Raw genomic sequence first — 19,827 nt, forward strand, 5'->3', positions numbered from 1 at the left:
AGAAACATATTTGTTACGAGTGAATTCAAGTCACAGAGTTGAACCTTCCTTTTGGCAGAGCGGTTTTGAAACCCTCTTTTTATTGAATCTTCCATTGGAGATTTAGAGCGCTTTGACGCAATGCTGGAAAAGGAAATATCTTCACATAAAAACTAGACGGATGCATTCCCAGAAACTTCTTTTTGATGTGTGCTTTCAACTCACAGAGTTGAACCTTTCTTTTGATAGAGCAGTTTTGAAACCCTCTCTTTGAAGAATCTTCATGTGGACATTTGGATATCTTTGAGGCCTATGCTGGAAAAGGAAATATCTTCACATAAAAACAAGACAGAAGCATTCTCAGAAACTACTTTGCAATGTGTGCGTTCAACACACAGACTTTAAACTTCCTTTTGGCGGAGCAGTTCTGAAACAGTCTTTTTGTACAGTCTGCAAGTGCATATTTGCAGCGCTTTAAGGCCTACGCTGAAAAAAGAAATAACTTCAATCAAAAAGTAGAAAGAAGCATTCTCAGAAACCTCTTTGTGATGTGTGTATTGAACTCACAGAGTTGAACCTTCCTTTTGATAGAGGAGTTTTGAGATACTCTTTTTGTAGGATCTGCAAGTGAATAGTTGGAATGATTTGAGGCCTATGATGGTAAAGGAAATATCTTCACATAAAAACGATAGAGAAGCATTCTCGGAAACTTCCTTGTGATGTGTGCATTCAACTCACAGAGTTGAACCTTCCTTCTGATAGTGCAGTTTTGAAACACTCGTTTTGTATCATCTGCAAGTGGATACTTGGAGCGCTTTGAAGCCTATACTGGAAAATAAATGTCTTCTCATGAAAACTATACAGAAGCAATCTCCGAAACCACCCTGTGATGTGTGTATTCAACTCAGAGAGTTGAACCTTCCTTTTTTTAGAGCAGTTTTGAGACACTCTTTTTGCAAAATCTGCAAGTGAATACTTGGATCGCTTTGAAGCCTCTGCAGGGTAAAGGAAATATCTTCACATAAAAACAAAACAGAAGCATTGTCAGAAACTTCTTTATGATGTGTGCATTCAATTCACAGAGTTGAACCTTCCTTTCGATAGAGCAGTTTTGAAACACTCCTTTTGTAGTGTGTGCAAGTAGACATTTGGAGCTCCTTCAGGCCTGTGCTGGAAAAGGAAATATCTTCACACAAAAACTAGACAGAAGTATTCTCAGAAACTTCTTTGTGATGCATGCATTCAAAACACGGAGTTGAACCTTCCTTTTGATAGAACAGTTTTGAAACACTCTTATTGTAGAATCTGCATGTGGATATTTGGAGCGCTTTGAGGCCTATGCTAGAAAAGAAAATATCTTCGCATAAAAATGAGACAGAAGCATTCTCAGAAACTTCTTTGTGATGTGTGCATTCAACTCACAGAGTTGGATCTTCCTTTTCTTAGAGCGGTTTTGAAACAAGATTTTTGTAGAATATTCAAGTGGACATTTGGAGGGCTTTGAGGCCTATGCTGGAAAAGGAAATAACTTCACATAAAAACTAGACAGAAGCACTCTCAGGAACTTCTTTATAATGTGTGCATAAAACTCACACAGTTGAATCTTCCTTTTGATAGAGGAGTTTTGAAACACTATTTTTCTAGAATATTCAAGTGGACATTTGGTGGGCTTTGAGGCCTATTCTGGAAAACGAAATATCTTCACATAAAAACTAGACAGATGTACTCTCAGGAACTTCTTTATGATGTGTGCATTCAACTCACAGAGTTGAACCTTTCTTTTGATAGAGAAGTTTTGAAATACTCTTTTTGTAGAATACGCAAGCGGGGGTTTGGAGCGCTTTAAGTCCTATGCTGGAAAAGGAAACATTTTCAGATAAAAACTAGACAGAAGCATTCTCTCAAGCTTCTCTGTGATGTTTGCATTCAACTCGCAGAGTTGAACCTTGCTTTTGATAGAGCAGTTTTGAAACACTCTTTTTGTAGGATCTGCAACGATATATTTGGAGCGATTTGAGGCCTATGATGGAAAAGGAAATATCTTCACATAAAAACTAGACAGAAGCATTCTCAGAAACGTATTGGTTATGAGTTCATTCAACTCACAGAGTTGAACCTTCGTTTTGATAGGGCAGTTTTGAAACACTCTTTTTGTAGAATCTTCAAGTGGACATTTTTAGTGCTTTGACGATATGCTGGAAAAGGAAATATCTTCACATAAAAACTACACAGAAGCATTCTCAGAAACTTCTTTGTGATGTGTGCTTTCAACTCACAGATGTAAACATTTCTTTGGATAGAGTAGTTTTGAAACACTCTTTTTGTAGAATCTGCAAGTGGATATACGGAGCGCTTTGAAGCCTATGCTGGAAAAGGAAATCTCTTCACATAAAAACTATACAGAAGCATTCTCAGCAACTTCCTTGTGATTTGTGCATTCAACTCGGAGAGTTGAACCGTCCTTTTGTTAGAGCAGTTTGGGAACACTCTTTTTGTAGAATCTGCAAGTGGATATTTGGAGCACTTTGAAGCCTAAGCTGGAAAAGGAAACAACTTCACATAAAAACTAGAAGGAAGCATTCTCACAAACTTTTTTGTGATGTGTGCATTCAACTCAGCGAGTTTAACCTTACTTTTGATAGAGCAGTTTTGAAACACTCTTTTTGTAGAATGTGCAAGTAGACATTTGGAGCTCTTTCAGGCCTGTGCTGGAATAGAAAAGATCTTCACACAAAAACTAGACAGAAGCATTCTCAGAAACTTCTTTGTGATGTGTGCATTCCACTCACAGAGTTGAACCTTCCTTTTGATAGAGCAATTCTGAAACACTCTTTTTGTAGAATCCGCAAGTGGATATTTGGAGCACTTTGAGGCCTATGCTGGAAAAGGAAATATTTTCACGTAAAAACAAGACCGAAGCACTCTATCAAACTTCTTTGTGATGTTTACATTCAACTCACAGAGTTGAACCTTCCCTTGAATAGAGCAGTTTTGAAAGAATCTTTTTGTAGTATATGCAACTAGATATTTGGAGCGCTTTGAGTCCTATGAGGGAAATGGAAATGTTTTTAGATAAAAACTAGACAGAGGCATTCTCAGAAACATATTTGTTACGAGTGAATTCAAGTCACAGAGTTGAACCTTCCTTTTGGCAGAGCGGTTTTGAAACCCTCTTTTTATTGAATCTTCCATTGGAGATTTAGAGCGCTTTGACGCAATGCTGGAAAAGGAAATATCTTCACATAAAAACTAGACGGATGCATTCCCAGAAACTTCTTTTTGATGTGTGCTTTCAACTCACAGAGTTGAACCTTTCTTTTGATAGAGCAGTTTTGAAACCCTCTCTTTGAAGAATCTTCATGTGGACATTTGGATATCTTTGAGGCCTATGCTGGAAAAGGAAATATCTTCACATAAAAACAAGACAGAAGCATTCTCAGAAACTACTTTGCAATGTGTGCGTTCAACACACAGACTTTCAACTTCCTTTTGGTGGAGCATTTCTGAAACAGTCTTTTTGTACAGTCTGCAAGTGGATATTTGGAGCGCTTTAAGGCCTACGCTGAAAAAAGAAATAACTTCAATCAAAAAGTAGAAAGAAGCATTCTCAGAAACCTCTTTGTGATGTGTGTATTGAACTCACAGAGTTGAACCTTCCTTTTGATAGAGGAGGTTTGAGATACTCTTTTTGTAGGATCTGCAAGTGAATAGTTGGAATGATTTGAGGCCTATGATGGTAAAGGAAATATCTTCACATAAAAACGATAGAGAAGCATTCTCGGAAACTTCCTTGTGATGTGTGCATTCAACTCACAGAGTTGAACCTTCCTTCTGATAGTGCAGTTTTGAAACACTCGTTTTGTATCATCTGCAAGTGGATACTTGGAGCGCTTTCAAGCCTATACTGGAAAATAAATGTCTTCTCATGAAAACTATACAGAAGCAATCTCCGAAACCACCCTGTGATGTGTGTATTCAACTCAGAGAGTTGAACCTTCCTTTTTTTAGAGCAGTTTTGAGACACTCTTTTTGCAAAATCTGCAAGTGAATACTTGGATCGCTTTGAAGCCTCTGCAGGGTAAAGGAAATATCTTCACATAAAAACAAAACAGAAGCATTGTCAGAAACTTCTTTATGATGTGTGCATTCAATTCACAGAGTTGAACCTTCCTTTCGATAGAGCAGTTTTGAAACACTCCTTTTGTAGTGTGTGCAAGTAGACATTTGGAGCTCCTTCAGGCCTGTGCTGGAAAAGGAAATATCTTCACACAAAAACTAGACAGAAGTATTCTCAGAAACTTCTTTGTGATGCATGCATTCAAAACACGGAGTTGAACCTTCCTTTTGATAGAACAGTTTTGAAACAATCTTATTGTAGAATCTGCATGTGGATATTTGGAGCGCTTTGAGGCCTATGCTAGAAAAGAAAATATCTTCGCATAAAAATGAGACAGAAGCATTCTCAGAAACTTCTTTGTGATGTGTGCATTCAACTCACAGAGTTGGATCTTCCTTTTCTTAGAGCGGTTTTGAAACAAGATTTTTGTAGAATATTCAAGTGGACATTTGGAGGGCTTTGAGGCCTATGCTGGAAAAGGAAATAACTTCACATAAAAACTAGACAGAAGCACTCTCAGGAACTTCTTTATAATGTGTGCATAAAACTCACACAGTTGAATCTTCCTTTTGATAGAGGAGTTTTGAAACACTATTTTTCTAGAATATTCAAGTGGACATTTGGTGGGCTTTGAGGCCTATTCTGGAAAACGAAATATCTTCACATAAAAACTAGACAGATGTACTCTCAGGAACTTCTTTATGATGTGTGCATTCAACTCACAGAGTTGAACCTTTCTTTTGATAGAGCAGTTTTGAAATACTCTTTTTGTAGAATACGCAAGCGGGGGTTTGGAGCGCTTTAAGTCCTATGCTGGAAAAGGAAACATTTTCAGATAAAAACTAGACAGAAGCATTCTCTCAAGCTTCTCTGTGATGTTTGCATTCAACTCGCAGAGTTGAACCTTGCTTTTGATAGAGCAGTTTTGAAACACTCTTTTTGTAGGATCTGCAACGATATATTTGGAGCGATTTGAGGCCTATGATGGAAAAGGAAATATCTTCACATAAAAACTAGACAGAAGCATTCTCAGAAACGTATTGGTTATGAGTCCATTCAACTCACAGAGTTGAACCTTCGTTTTGATAGGGCAGTTTTGAAACACTCTTTTTGTAGAATCTTCAAGTGGACATTTTTAGTGCTTTGACGATATGCTGGAAAAGGAAATATCTTCACATAAAAACTACACAGAAGCATTCTCAGAAACTTCTTTGTGATGTGTGCTTTCAACTCACAGATGTAAACATTTCTTTTGATAGAGTAGTTTTGAAACACTCTTTTTGTAGAATCTGCAAGTGGATATACGGAGCGCTTTGAAGCCTATGCTGGAAAAGGAAATCTCTTCACATAAAAACTATACAGAAGCATTCTCAGCAACTTCCTTGTGATTTGTGCATTCAACTCGGAGAGTTGAACCGTCCTTTTGTTAGAGCAGTTTGGGAACACTCTTTTTGTAGAATCTGCAAGTGGATATTTGGAGCACTTTGAAGCCTAAGCTGGAAAAGGAAACAACTTCACCTAAAAACTAGAAGGAAGCATTCTCACAAACTTTTTTGTGATGTGTGCATTCAACTCAGCGAGTTTAACCTTACTTTTGATAGAGCAGTTTTGAAACACTCTTTTTGTAGAATGTGCAAGTAGACATTTGGAGCTCTTTCAGGCCTGTGCTGGAATAGAAAAGATCTTCACACAAAAACTAGACAGAAGCATTCTCAGAAACTTCTTTGTGATGTGTGCATTCCACTCACAGAGTTGAACCTTCCTTTTGATAGAGCAATTCTGAAACACTCTTTTTGTAGAATCCGCAAGTGGATATTTGGAGCACTTTGAGGCCTATGCTGGAAAAGGAAATATTTTCACGTAAAAACAAGACCGAAGCACTCTATCAAACTTCTTTGTGATGTTTACATTCAACTCACAGAGTTGAACCTTCCCTTGAATAGAGCAGTTTTGAAAGAATCTTTTTGTAGTATATGCAACTAGATATTTGGAGCGCTTTGAGTCCTATGAGGGAAATGGAAATATTTTTAGATAAAAACTAGACAGAGGCATTCTCAGAAACATATTTGTTACGAGTGAATTCAAGTCACAGAGTTGAACCTTCCTTTTGGCAGAGCGGTTTTGAAACCCTCTTTTTATTGAATCTTCCATTGGAGATTTAGAGCGCTTTGACGCAATGCTGGAAAAGGAAATATCTTCACATAAAAACTAGACGGATGCATTCCCAGAAACTTCTTTTTGATGTGTGCTTTCAACTCACAGAGTTGAACCTTTCTTTTGATAGAGCAGTTTTGAAACCCTCTCTTTGAAGAATCTTCATGTGGACATTTGGATATCTTTGAGGCCTATGCTGGAAAAGGAAATATCTTCACATAAAAACAAGACAGAAGCATTCTCAGAAACTACTTTGCAATGTGTGCGTTCAACACACAGACTTTCAACTTCCTTTTGGCGGAGCAGTTCTGAAACAGTCTTTTTGTACTGTCTGCAAGTGCATATTTGGAGCGCTTTAAGGCCTACGCTGAAAAAAGAAATAACTTCAATCAAAAAGTAGAAAGAAGCATTCTCAGAAACCTCTTTGTGATGTGTGTATTGAACTCACAGAGTTGAGCCTTCCTTTTGATAGAGGAGTTTTGAGATACTCTTTTTGTAGGATCTGCAAGTGAATAGTTGGAATGATTTGAGGCCTATGATGGTAAAGGAAATATCTTCACATAAAAACGATAGAGAAGCATTCTCGGAAACTTCCTTGTGATGTGTGCATTCAACTCACAGAGTTGAACCTTCCTTCTGATAGTGCAGTTTTGAAACACTCGTTTTGTATCATCTGCAAGTGGATACTTGGAGCGCTTTGAAGCCTATACTGGAAAATAAATGTCTTCTCATGAAAACTATACAGAAGCAATCTCCGAAACCACCCTGTGATGTGTGTATTCAACTCAGAGAGTTGAACCTTCCTTTTTTTAGAGCAGGTTTGAGACACTCTTTTTGCAAAATCTGCAAGTGAATACTTGGATCGCTTTGAAGCCTCTGCAGGGTAAAGGAAATATCTTCACATAAAAACAAAACAGAAGCATTGTCAGAAACTTCTTTATGATGTGTGCATTCAATTCACAGAGTTGAACCTTCCTTTCGATAGAGCAGTTTTGAAACACTCCTTTTGTAGTGTGTGCAAGTAGACATTTGGAGCTCCTTCAGGCCTGTGCTGGAAAAGGAAATATCTTCACACAAAAACTAGACAGAAGTATTCTCAGAAACTTCTTTGTGATGCATGCATTCAAAACACGGAGTTGAACCTTCCTTTTGATAGAACAGTTTTGAAACACTCTTATTGTAGAATCTGCATGTGGATATTTGGAGCGCTTTGAGGCCTATGCTAGAAAAGAAAATATCTTCGCATAAAAATGAGACAGAAGCATTCTCAGAAACTTTTTTGTGATGTGTGCATTAAACTCACAGTGTTGAACCTGCCTTTTGATAGAGCAGTTTTGAAACACTCTTTTTGTAGAATCTGCAGGTGGATATTTGGAGTGCTTTGAGGACAATGCTATATAAGGAAATGTCTTCACATAAAACCTAGACAGAAACACTATCAGAAACTTCTTTGTGATGTGTGCTTCCAAATCACAGAGTTGAACCTTCCTTTTGATATAGCAGGTTGGGAACACACTTTTTGTGGAATCTGCAAGTGAATTTTGGGAGCGCTTTGAGGACTATGCTGGAAAAGGAAATATATTCACCTAAAAACTAGAAAGAGGCATTCTCAAAAACTTCTCTGTGATGTGTGCGTTAAACTCACAAAGTTGAACATCCCTTTTGCTAGAGCAGTTTTGAAACACTGTTTTTGTAAAATCTGCAAGTGAATATTTAGAGTGATTGAGACCTCTGCTGGAAAATCATATAACTTCAAAGAAGAACGGGACAGAAGTATTCTCAGAAACATCTTTGTGATGTCTGCATTCAACTCGCGGAGTTGAAACTTCCTTTTGGTAGAGCAGTTTTGAAACTGTCTTTTTGTGGAAGCTACAAGTGGATATTTGGAAGGCTTTGAGGCTTATGCTGGAAAAGCTAATAACTTCACATAAAAAGTAGAGAGAAGCATTCTCAGAAACTTCTTTGTGATGAGTGCATTGAAGTGTACATTTGGAGTGCTTTGAGGCCTTTGCTGGAAAAGGAAATAACTTCACATAAAAATTAGACAGAAGCATTCTCAGAAACTTCTTTGTGATGTGTGCATTCAACTCACAGAGTTGGATCTTCCTTTTCTTAGAGCGGTTTTGAAACAAGATTTTTGTAGAATATTCAAGTGGACATTTGGAGGGCTTTGAGGCCTATGCTGGAAAAGGAAATAACTTCACATAAAAACTAGACAGAAGCACTCTCAGGAACTTCTTTATAATGTGTGCATAAAACTCACACAGTTGAATCTTCCTTTTGATAGAGGAGTTTTGAAACACTATTTTTCTAGAATATTCAAGTGGACATTTGGTGGGCTTTGAGGCCTATTCTGGAAAAGGAAATATCTTCACATAAAAACTAGACAGAAGTACTCTCAGGAACTTCTTTATGATGTGTGCATTCAACTCACAGAGTTGAACCTTTCTTTTGATAGAGCAGTTTTGAAATACTCTTTTTGTAGAATACGCAAGCGGGGGTTTGGAGCGCTTTAAGTCCTATGCTGGAAAAGGAAACATTTTCAGATAAAAACTAGACAGAAGCATTCTCTCAAGCTTCTCTGTGATGTTTGCATTCAACTCGCAGAGTTGAACCTTGCTTTTGATAGAGCAGTTTTGAAACACTCTTTTTGTAGGATCTGCAACGATATATTTGGAGCGATTTGAGGCCTATGATGGAAAAGGAAATATCTTCACATAAAAACTAGACAGAAGCATTCTCAGAAACGTATTGGTTATGAGTCCATTCAACTCACAGAGTTGAACCTTCGTTTTGATAGGGCAGTTTTGAAACACTCTTTTTGTAGAATCTTCAAGTGGACATTTTTAGTGCTTTGACGATATGCTGGAAAAGGAAATATCTTCACATAAAAACTACACAGAAGCATTCTCAGAAACTTCTTTGTGATGTGTGCTTTCAACTCACAGATGTAAACATTTCTTTTGATAGAGTAGTTTTGAAACACTCTTTTTGTAGAATCTGCAAGTGGATATACGGAGCGCTTTGAAGCCTATGCTGGAAAAGGAAATCTCTTCACATAAAAACTATACAGAAGCATTCTCAGCAACTTCCTTGTGATTTGTGCATTCAACTCGGAGAGTTGAACCGTCCTTTTGTTAGAGCAGTTTGGGAACACTCTTTTTGTAGAATCTGCAAGTGGATATTTGGAGCACTTTGAAGCCTAAGCTGGAAAAGGAAACAACTTCACCTAAAAACTAGAAGGAAGCATTCTCACAAACTTTTTTGTGATGTGTGCATTCAACTCAGCGAGTTTAACCTTACTTTTGATAGAGCAGTTTTGAAACACTCTTTTTGTAGAATGTGCAAGTAGACATTTGGAGCTCTTTCAGGCCTGTGCTGGAATAGAAAAGATCTTCACACAAAAACTAGACAGAAGCATTCTCAGAAACTTCTTTGTGATGTGTGCATTCCACTCACAGAGTTGAACCTTCCTTTTGATAGAGCAATTCTGAAACACTCTTTTTGTAGAATCCGCAAGTGGATATTTGGAGCACTTTGAGGCCTATGCTGGAAAAGGAAATATTTTCACGTAAAAACAAGACCGAAGCACTCTATCAAACTTCTTTGTGATGTTTACATTCAACTCACAGAGTTGAACCTTCCCTTGAATAGAGCAGTTTTGAAAGAATCTTTTTGTAGTATATGCAACTAGATATTTGGAGCGCTTTGAGTCCTATGAGGGAAATGGAAATATTTTTAGATAAAAACTAGACAGAGGCATTCTCAGAAACATATTTGTTACGAGTGAATTCAAGTCACAGAGTTGAACCTTCCTTTTGGCAGAGCGGTTTTGAAACCCTCTTTTTATTGAATCTTCCATTGGAGATTTAGAGCGCTTTGACGCAATGCTGGAAAAGGAAATATCTTCACATAAAAACTAGACGGATGCATTCCCAGAAACTTCCTTTTGATGTGTGCTTTCAACTCACAGAGTTGAACCTTTCTTTTGATAGAGCAGTTTTGAAACCCTCTCTTTGAAGAATCTTCATGTGGACATTTGGATATCTTTGAGGCCTATGCTGGAAAAGGAAATATCTTCACATAAAAACAAGACAGAAGCATTCTCAGAAACTACTTTGCAATGTGTGCGTTCAACACACAGACTTTAAACTTCCTTTTGGCGGAGCAGTTCTGAAACAGTCTTTTTGTACTGTCTGCAAGTGCATATTTGGAGCGCTTTAAGGCCTACGCTGAAAAAAGAAATAACTTCAATCAAAAAGTAGAAAGAAGCATTCTCAGAAACCTCTTTGTGATGTGTGTATTGAACTCACAGAGTTGAGCCTTCCTTTTGATAGAGGAGTTTTGAGATACTCTTTTTGTAGGATCTGCAAGTGAATAGTTGGAATGATTTGAGGCCTATGATGGTAAAGGAAATATCTTCACATAAAAACGATAGAGAAGCATTCTCGGAAACTTCCTTGTGATGTGTGCATTCAACTCACAGAGTTGAACCTTCCTTCTGATAGTGCAGTTTTGAAACACTCGTTTTGTATCATCTGCAAGTGGATACTTGGAGCGCTTTGAAGCCTATACTGGAAAATAAATGTCTTCTCATGAAAACTATACAGAAGCAATCTCCGAAACCACCCTGTGATGTGTGTATTCAACTCAGAGAGTTGAACCTTCCTTTTTTTAGAGCAGGTTTGAGACACTCTTTTTGCAAAATCTGCAAGTGAATACTTGGATCGCTTTGAAGCCTCTGCAGGGTAAAGGAAATATCTTCACATAAAAACAAAACAGAAGCATTGTCAGAAACTTCTTTATGATGTGTGCATTCAATTCACAGAGTTGAACCTTCCTTTCGATAGAGCAGTTTTGAAACACTCCTTTTGTAGTGTGTGCAAGTAGACATTTGGAGCTCCTTCAGGCCTGTGCTGGAAAAGGAAATATCTTCACACAAAAACTAGACAGAAGTATTCTCAGAAACTTCTTTGTGATGCATGCATTCAAAACACGGAGTTGAACCTTCCTTTTGATAGAACAGTTTTGAAACACTCTTATTGTAGAATCTGCATGTGGATATTTGGAGCGCTTTGAGGCCTATGCTAGAAAAGAAAATATCTTCGCATAAAAATGAGACAGAAGCATTCTCAGAAACTTTTTTGTGATGTGTGCATTAAACTCACAGTGTTGAACCTGCCTTTTGATAGAGCAGTTTTGAAACACTCTTTTTGTAGAATCTGCAGGTGGATATTTGGAGTGCTTTGAGGACAATGCTATATAAGGAAATGTCTTCACATAAAACCTAGACAGAAACACTATCAGAAACTTCTTTGTGATGTGTGCTTCCAAATCACAGAGTTGAACCTTCCTTTTGATATAGCAGGTTGGGAACACACTTTTTGTGGAATCTGCAAGTGAATTTTGGGAGCGCTTTGAGGACTATGCTGGAAAAGGAAATATATTCACATAAAAACTAGAAAGAGGCATTCTCAAAAACTTCTCTGTGATGTGTGCGTTAAACTCACAAAGTTGAACATCCCTTTTGCTAGAGCAGTTTTGAAACACTGTTTTTGTAAAATCTGCAAGTGAATATTTAGAGTGATTGAGACCTCTGCTGGAAAATCATATAACTTCAAAGAAGAACGGGACAGAAGTATTCTCAGAAACATCTTTGTGATGTCTGCATTCAACTCGCGGAGTTGAAACTTCCTTTTGGTAGAGCAGTTTTGAAACTGTCTTTTTGTGGAAGCTACAAGTGGATATTTGGAAGGCTTTGAGGCTTATGCTGGAAAAGCTAATAACTTCACATAAAAAGTAGAGAGAAGCATTCTCAGAAACTTCTTTGTGATGAGTGCATTGAAGTGTACATTTGGAGTGCTTTGAGGCCTTTGCTGGAAAAGGAAATAACTTCACATAAAAATGAGACAGAAGCATTCTCAGAAACTTCTTTGTGATGTGTGCATTCAACTCACAGAGTTGGATCTTCCTTTTCTTAGAGCGGTTTTGAAACAAGATTTTTGTAGAATATTCAAGTGGACATTTGGAGGGCTTTGAGGCCTATGCTGGAAAAGGAAATAACTTCACATAAAAACTAGACAGAAGCACTCTCAGGAACTTCTTTATAATGTGTGCATAAAACTCACACAGTTGAATCTTCCTTTTGATAGAGGAGTTTTGAAACACTATTTTTCTAGAATATTCAAGTGGACATTTGGTGGGCTTTGAGGCCTATTCTGGAAAAGGAAATATCTTCACATAAAAACTAGACAGAAGTACTCTCAGGAACTTCTTTATGATGTGTGCATTCAACTCACAGAGTTGAACCTTTCTTTTGATAGAGCAGTTTTGAAATACTCTTTTTGTAGAATACGCAAGCGGGGGTTTGGAGCGCTTTAAGTCCTATGCTGGAAAAGGAAACATTTTCAGATAAAAACTAGACAGAAGCATTCTCTCAAGCTTCTCTGTGATGTTTGCATTCAACTCGCAGAGTTGAACCTTGCTTTTGATAGAGCAGTTTTGAAACACTCTTTTTGTAGGATCTGCAACGATATATTTGGAGCGATTTGAGGCCTATGATGGAAAAGGAAATATCTTCACATAAAAACTAGACAGAAGCATTCTCAGAAACGTATTGGTTATGAGTCCATTCAACTCACAGAGTTGAACCTTCGTTTTGATAGGGCAGTTTTGAAACACTCTTTTTGTAGAATCTTCAAGTGGACATTTTTAGTGCTTTGACGATATGCTGGAAAAGGAAATATCTTCACATAAAAACTACACAGAAGCATTCTCAGAAACTTCTTTGTGATGTGTGCTTTCAACTCACAGATGTAAACATTTCTTTTGATAGAGTAGTTTTGAAACACTCTTTTTGTAGAATCTGCAAGTGGATATACGGAGCGCTTTGAAGCCTATGCTGGAAAAGGAAATCTCTTCACATAAAAACTATACAGAAGCATTCTCAGCAACTTCCTTGTGATTTGTGCATTCAACTCGGAGAGTTGAACCGTCCTTTTGTTAGAGCAGTTTGGGAACACTCTTTTTGTAGAATCTGCAAGTGGATATTTGGAGCACTTTGAAGCCTAAGCTGGAAAAGGAAACAACTTCACCTAAAAACTAGAAGGAAGCATTCTCACAAACTTTTTTGTGATGTGTGCATTCAACTCAGCGAGTTTAACCTTACTTTTGATAGAGCAGTTTTGAAACACTCTTTTTGTAGAATGTGCAAGTAGACATTTGGAGCTCTTTCAGGCCTGTGCTGGAATAGAAAAGATCTTCACACAAAAACTAGACAGAAGCATTCTCAGAAACTTCTTTGTGATGTGTGCATTCCACTCACAGAGTGGAACCTTCCTTTTGATAGAGCAATTCTGAAACACTCTTTTTGTAGAATCCGCAAGTGGATATTTGGAGCACTTTGAGGCCTATGCTGGAAAAGAAAATATTTTCACGTAAAAACAAGACCGAAGCACTCTATCAAACTTCTTTGTGATGTTTACATTCAACTCACAGAGTTGAACCTTCCCTTGAATAGAGCAGTTTTGAAAGAATCTTTTTGTAGTATATGCAACTAGATATTTGGAGCGCTTTGAGTCCTATGAGGGAAATGGAAATATTTTTAGATAAAAACTAGACAGAGGCATTCTCAGAAACATATTTGTTACGAGTGAATTCAAGTCACAGAGTTGAACCTTCCTTTTGGCAGAGCGGTTTTGAAACCCTCTTTTTATTGAATCTTCCATTGGAGATTTAGAGCGCTTTGACGCAATGCTGGAAAAGGAAATATCTTCACATAAAAACTAGACGGATGCATTCCCAGAAACTTCTTTTTGATGTGTGCTTTCAACTCACAGAGTTGAACCTTTCTTTTGATAGAGCAGTTTTGAAACCCTCTCTTTGAAGAATCTTCATGTGGACATTTGGATATCTTTGAGGCCTATGCTGGAAAAGGAAATATCTCCACATAAAAACAAGACAGAAGCATTCTCAGAAACTACTTTGCAATGTGTGCGTTCAACACACAGACTTTAAACTTCCTTTTGGCGGAGCAGTTCTGAAACAGTCTTTTTGTACAGTCTGCAAGTGCATATTTGGAGCGCTTTAAGGCCTACGCTGAAAAAAGAAATAACTTCAATCAAAAAGTAGAAAGAAGCATTCTCAGAAACCTCTTTGTGATGTGTGTATTGAACTCACAGAGTTGAACCTTCCTTTTGATAGAGGAGGTTTGAGATACTCTTTTTGTAGGATCTGCAAGTGAATAGTTGGAATGATTTGAGGCCTATGATGGTAAAGGAAATATCTTCACATAAAAACGATAGAGAAGCATTCTCGGAAACTTCCTTGTGATGTGTGCATTCAACTCACAGAGTTGAACCTTCCTTCTGATAGTGCAGTTTTGAAACACTCGTTTTGTATCATCTGCAAGTGGATACTTGGAGCGCTTTGAAGCCTATACTGGAAAATAAATGTCTTCTCATGAAAACTATACAGAAGCAATCTCCGAAACCACCCTGTGATGTGTGTATTCAACTCAGAGAGTTGAACCTTCCTTTTTTTAGAGCAGTTTTGAGACACTCTTTTTGCAAAATCTGCAAGTGAATACTTGGATCGCTTTGAAGCCTCTGCAGGGTAAAGGAAATATCTTCACATAAAAACAAAACAGAAGCATTGTCAGAAACTTCTTTATGATGTGTGCATTCAATTCACAGAGTTGAACCTTCCTTTCGATAGAGCAGTTTTGAAACACTCCTTTTGTAGTGTGTGCAAGTAGACATTTGGAGCTCCTTCAGGCCTGTGCTGGAAAAGGAAATATCTTCACACAAAAACTAGACAGAAGTATTCTCAGAAACTTCTTGGTGATGCATGCATTCAAAACACGGAGTTGAACCTTCCTTTTGATAGAACAGTTTTGAAACACTCTTATTGTAGAATCTGCATGTGGATATTTGGAGCGCTTTGAGGCCTATGCTAGAAAAGAAAATATCTTCGCATAAAAATGAGACAGAAGCATTCTCAGAAACTTCTTTGTGATGTGTGCATTCAACTCACAGAGTTGGATCTTCCTTTTCTTAGAGCGGTTTTGAAACAAGATTTTTGTAGAATATTCAAGTGGACATTTGGAGGGCTTGGAGGCCTATGCTGGAAAAGGAAATAACTTCACATAAAAACTAGACAGAAGCACTCTCAGGAACTTCTTTATAATGTGTGCATAAAACTCACACAGTTGAATCTTCCTTTTGATAGAGGAGTTTTGAAACACTATTTTTCTAGAATATTCAAGTGGACATTTGGTGGGCTTTGAGGCCTATTCTGGAAAAGGAAATATCTTCACATAAAAACCAGACAGAAGTACTCTCAGGAACTTCTTTATGATGTGTGCATTCAACTCACAGAGTTGAACCTTTCTTTTGATAGAGCAGTTTTGAAATACTCTTTTTGTAGAATACGCAAGCGGGGGTTTGGAGCGCTTTAAGTCCTATGCTGGAAAAGGAAACATTTTCAGATAAAAACTAGACAGAAGCATTCTCTCAAGCTTCTCTGTGATGTTTGCATTCAACTCGCAGAGTTGAACCTTGCTTTTGATAGAGCAGTTTTGAAACACACTTTTTGTAGGATCTGCAACGATATATTTGGAGCGATTTGAGGCCTATGATGGAAAAGGAAATATCTTCACATAAAAACTAGACAGAAGCATTCTCAGAAACGTATTGGTTATGAGTCCATTCAACTCACAGAGTTGAACCTTCGTTTTGATAGGGCAGTTTTGAAACACTCTTTTTGTAGAATCTTCAAGTGGACATTTTTAGTGCTTTGACGATATGCTGGAAAAGGAAATATCTTCACATAAAAACTACACAGAAGCATTCTCAGAAACTTCTTTGTGATGTGTGCTTTCAACTCACAGATGTAAACATTTCTTTGGATAGAGTAGTTTTGAAACACTCTTTTCGTAGAATCTGCAAGTGGATATACGGAGCGCTTTGAAGCCTATGCTGGAAAAGGAAATCTCTTCACATAAAAACTATACAGAAGCATTCTCAGCAACTTCCCTGTGATTTGTGCATTCAACTCGGAGAGTTGAACCGTCCTTTTGTTAGAGCAGTTTGGGAACACTCTTTTTGTAGAATCTGCAAGTGGATATTTGGAGCACTTTGAAGCCTAAGCTGGAAAAGGAAACAACTTCACCTAAAAACTAGAAGGAAGCATTCTCACAAACTTTTTTGTGATGTGTGCATTCAACTCAGCGAGTTTAACCTTACTTTTGATAGAGCAGTTTTGAAACACTCTTTTTGTAGAATGTGCAAGTAGACATTTGGAGCTCTTTCAGGCCTGTGCTGGAATAGAAAAGATCTTCACACAAAAACTAGACAGAAGCATTCTCAGAAACTTCTTTGTGATGTGTGCATTCCACTCACAGAGTGGAACCTTCCTTTTGATAGAGCAATTCTGAAACACTCTTTTTGTAGAATCCGCAAGTGGATATTTGGAGCACTTTGAGGCCTATGCTGGAAAAGAAAATATTTTCACGTAAAAACAAGACCGAAGCACTCTATCAAACTTCTTTGTGATGTTTACATTCAACTCACAGAGTTGAACCTTCCCTTGAATAGAGCAGTTTTGAAAGAATCTTTTTGTAGTATATGCAACTAGATATTTGGAGCGCTTTGAGTCCTATGAGGGAAATGGAAATATTTTTAGATAAAAACTAGACAGAGGCATTCTCAGAAACATATTTGTTACGAGTGAATTCAAGTCACAGAGTTGAACCTTCCTTTTGGCAGAGCGGTTTTGAAACCCTCTTTTTATTGAATCTTCCATTGGAGATTTAGAGCGCTTTGACGCAATGCTGGAAAAGGAAATATCTTCACATAAAAACTAGACGGATGCATTCCCAGAAACTTCTTTTTGATGTGTGCTTTCAACTCACAGAGTTGAACCTTTCTTTTGATAGAGCAGTTTTGAAACCCTCTCTTTGAAGAATCTTCATGTGGACATTTGGATATCTTTGAGGCCTATGCTGGAAAAGGAAATATCTCCACATAAAAACAAGACAGAAGCATTCTCAGAAACTACTTTGCAATGTGTGCGTTCAACACACAGACTTTAAACTTCCTTTTGGCGGAGCAGTTCTGAAACAGTCTTTTTGTACAGTCTGCAAGTGCATATTTGGAGCGCTTTAAGGCCTACGCTGAAAAAAGAAATAACTTCAATCAAAAAGTAGAAAGAAGCATTCTCAGAAACCTCTTTGTGATGTGTGTATTGAACTCACAGAGTTGAACCTTCCTTTTGATAGAGGAGGTTTGAGATACTCTTTTTGTAGGATCTGCAAGTGAATAGTTGGAATGATTTGAGGCCTATGATGGTAAAGGAAATATCTTCACATAAAAACGATAGAGAAGCATTCTCGGAAACTTCCTTGTGATGTGTGCATTCAACTCACAGAGTTGAACCTTCCTTCTGATAGTGCAGTTTTGAAACACTCGTTTTGTATCATCTGCAAGTGGATACTTGGAGCGCTTTGAAGCCTATACTGGAAAATAAATGTCTTCTCATGAAAACTATACAGAAGCAATCTCCGAAACCACCCTGTGATGTGTGTATTCAACTCAGAGAGTTGAACCTTCCTTTTTTTAGAGCAGTTTTGAGACACTCTTTTTGCAAAATCTGCAAGTGAATACTTGGATCGCTTTGAAGCCTCTGCAGGGTAAAGGAAATATCTTCACATAAAAACAAAACAGAAGCATTGTCAGAAACTTCTTTATGATGTGTGCATTCAATTCACAGAGTTGAACCTTCCTTTCGATAGAGCAGTTTTGAAACACTCCTTTTGTAGTGTGTGCAAGTAGACATTTGGAGCTCCTTCAGGCCTGTGCTGGAAAAGGAAATATCTTCACACAAAAACTAGACAGAAGTATTCTCAGAAACTTCTTGGTGATGCATGCATTCAAAACACGGAGTTGAACCTTCCTTTTGATAGAACAGTTTTGAAACACTCTTATTGTAGAATCTGCATGTGGATATTTGGAGCGCTTTGAGGCCTATGCTAGAAAAGAAAATATCTTCGCATAAAAATGAGACAGAAGCATTCTCAGAAACTTCTTTGTGATGTGTGCATTCAACTCACAGAGTTGGATCTTCCTTTTCTTAGAGCGGTTTTGAAACAAGATTTTTGTAGAATATTCAAGTGGACATTTGGAGGGCTTGGAGGCCTATGCTGGAAAAGGAAATAACTTCACATAAAAACTAGACAGAAGCACTCTCAGGAACTTCTTTATAATGTGTGCATAAAACTCACACAGTTGAATCTTCCTTTTGATAGAGGAGTTTTGAAACACTATTTTTCTAGAATATTCAAGTGGACATTTGGTGGGCTTTGAGGCCTATTCTGGAAAAGGAAATATCTTCACATAAAAACCAGACAGAAGTACTCTCAGGAACTTCTTTATGATGTGTGCATTCAACTCACAGAGTTGAACCTTTCTTTTGATAGAGCAGTTTTGAAATACTCTTTTTGTAGAATACGCAAGCGGGGGTTTGGAGCGCTTTAAGTCCTATGCTGGAAAAGGAAACATTTTCAGATAAAAACTAGACAGAAGCATTCTCTCAAGCTTCTCTGTGATGTTTGCATTCAACTCGCAGAGTTGAACCTTGCTTTTGATAGAGCAGTTTTGAAACACACTTTTTGTAGGATCTGCAACGATATATTTGGAGCGATTTGAGGCCTATGATGGAAAAGGAAATATCTTCACATAAAAACTAGACAGAAGCATTCTCAGAAACGTATTGGTTATGAGTCCATTCAACTCACAGAGTTGAACCTTCGTTTTGATAGGGCAGTTTTGAAACACTCTTTTTGTAGAATCTTCAAGTGGACATTTTTAGTGCTTTGACGATATGCTGGAAAAGGAAATATCTTCACATAAAAACTACACAGAAGCATTCTCAGAAACTTCTTTGTGATGTGTGCTTTCAACTCACAGATGTAAACATTTCTTTGGATAGAGTAGTTTTGAAACACTCTTTTCGTAGAATCTGCAAGTGGATATACGGAGCGCTTTGAAGCCTATGCTGGAAAAGGAAATCTCTTCACATAAAAACTATACAGAAGCATTCTCAGCAACTTCCCTGTGATTTGTGCATTCAACTCGGAGAGTTGAACCGTCCTTTTGTTAGAGCAGTTTGGGAACACTCTTTTTGTAGAATCTGCAAGTGGATATTTGGAGCACTTTGAAGCCTAAGCTGGAAAAGGAAACAACTTCACCTAAAAACTAGAAGGAAGCATTCTCACAAACTTTTTTGTGATGTGTGCATTCAACTCAGCGAGTTTAACCTTACTTTTGATAGAGCAGTTTTGAAACACTCTTTTTGTAGAATGTGCAAGTAGACATTTGGAGCTCTTTCAGGCCTGTGCTGGAATAGAAAAGATCTTCACACAAAAACTAGACAGAAGCATTCTCAGAAACTTCTTTGTGATGTGTGCATTCCACTCACAGAGTTGAACCTTCCTTTTGATAGAGCAATTCTGAAACACTCTTTTTGTAGAATCCGCAAGTGGATATTTGGAGCACTTTGAGGCCTATGCTGGAAAAGGA

This window comes from Pongo abelii, chromosome 20 (genome assembly GCF_028885655.2).
Source record: "Pongo abelii isolate AG06213 chromosome 20, NHGRI_mPonAbe1-v2.0_pri, whole genome shotgun sequence".
NCBI lineage: Eukaryota > Metazoa > Chordata > Mammalia > Primates > Hominidae > Pongo > Pongo abelii.